Source organism: Arachis ipaensis, chromosome B6, assembly GCF_059453495.1.
Source record: "Arachis ipaensis isolate K30076 ecotype BB chromosome B6, ASM5945349v1, whole genome shotgun sequence".
NCBI lineage: Eukaryota > Viridiplantae > Streptophyta > Magnoliopsida > Fabales > Fabaceae > Arachis > Arachis ipaensis.
Genome location: NC_142441.1, coordinates 83,965,077 through 83,966,874, shown reverse-complemented (window position 1 = coordinate 83,966,874; position 1,798 = coordinate 83,965,077). Strand labels below are relative to the sequence as shown.

At 43.0% G+C, this 1,798-nt stretch overlaps 1 non-coding gene across 1 annotated transcript; it reads right to left on the bottom strand.

The window, feature by feature from the left end:
• Positions 1–494: 494 nt before the first annotated feature.
• On the bottom strand, positions 495–598 carry LOC148561575 (small nucleolar RNA R71). Its single transcript, XR_015886688.1, has one exon. It is a non-coding gene; the product is annotated as a small nucleolar RNA R71 (small nucleolar RNA).
• Between the last annotated feature and the right edge of the window lie 1,200 nt (positions 599–1,798).

The following is a 1,798-nucleotide window of genomic DNA, read 5'->3' as shown; positions in this document are numbered from 1 at the left end:
AAGAAGAGGAGGAACAGTTTGAGGAATACTTTGAACCAAACATGGAAGAAAACATGGAAAATCATCATGAAGAAGAGACTCACAACCGTGGCAGAGGAGGTGGAGCAAATCATGCTGGGGAGGATAGAAGAGTTTTGGGCTCTTACATTAATCCAAACCCAGGCAATTGTGGAAGTAGCATCCAAATGCCAACAATCCATGCTAACAACTTTGAACTTAAACCACAGCTCATCACCCTTGTTCAGAACAACTGTTCGTTTGGAGGAGGTGTTCAAGAAGATCCCAATCAACATTTGACCACCTTCCTGAGAATATGTGACACAGTGAAATCTAATGGTGTTCATCCTGACGCCTATAGACTGCTCTTATTTCCCTTCTCACTCAGAGATAAGGCAGCCAAGTGGCTGGAATCCTTCCCAAGGGAGAGCTTGACAACTTGGGAGGATGTGGTGAACAAATTCTCAGCAAGATTCTACCCTCCTCAACGAATCAATAGGCTGAGAGCTGAGGTTCAAACCTTCAGGCAACAAGATGGTGAGACTCTGTATGAAGCATGGGAGAGGTTCAAAGACTTAACAAGGAGGTGTCCACCTGACATGTTCAACGAATGGGTCCAGCTGCACATTTTCTATGAAGGGCTCTCTTATGAGTCAAAGAAGGCAGTAGACCATTCATCTGGAGGATCCTTGAACAAGAAGAAGACCATTGAGGAAGCCATAGATGTTATTGAAACAGTAGCAGAAAATGACTACTTCTATGCTTCCGAAAGAGGGAACATAAGAGGAGTGATGGAGCTAAACAATGTAGATGCTCTGTTGGCCCAAAACAAGCTCATTACCCAGCAGTTGGCTAACCTCACCAAGAAGATGGAGAGGAACCAAGTAGCAGCAATCTCCACTTCATCAACAACACAAGAAGGAGTAAACGAAGAAGTAGAGAGGAGTCAGGAGCAAGCCAACTACATTGGGAATTCACCAAGGAAAAACTATGATCCATACTCCAAGACTTACAATCCTGGATGGAGAAATCACCCGAACTTTGGGTGGGGAAGTGAGCAAGATCAAAACCAAGACCAGAGACGTTACAACTCCAACAACAATGCAGCTCACCAGCAATTCACCCAGAGGACATCTCAACACCCCCACAACAACACTTCTCCACATCCTTATCAAAACCAAAACAGCACATCTGCTCCGAACCACTCATCAATTGATGACAAGCTCTCTATGATTGAAACCTTCATTGAAGGATTATGCAGAGACATTCAAGACAGTAAAGCATTCAGAGAGGAAGTGCAGTCAAACATGCAAAATCAAAATGCTGCCATCACAAAACTGGAAACACAAATCAGCTATCTGTTTAAGCAACTTCCTAACCACAATTTTTGCTATGATGCCCATTCAAGCAAAAGGGAGGAGTGTCAAGCTATCACACTTAGGAGTGGGAAGGAACTGAAGGAACATCCCTAAAAACCACAAGAAGAAGGCTCAAATGAAAAGGGAGAAGAGCAAGATGGAATGCAACCCCCCACGCCAAGTCTGCAGAAAGAAAAGAAGATACCCCAACTAAACATCTCAAGAGCTCCATACCCCCAGCTATTGAAGAAAAAGGAAGATGACAACCAATTCTTGAGATTTTTGGAAATCTTCAAGAAACTACAAATCAACATACCATTTGCCGAAGCCATAGAACAAATGCCACTTTATGCAAAGTTTTTGAAGGAGCTAATGACTAAGAAGAGAAGCTGGAAGAACAATGAAACTGTGATACTAACTGAAGAGTGCAGTGTTATCATTCA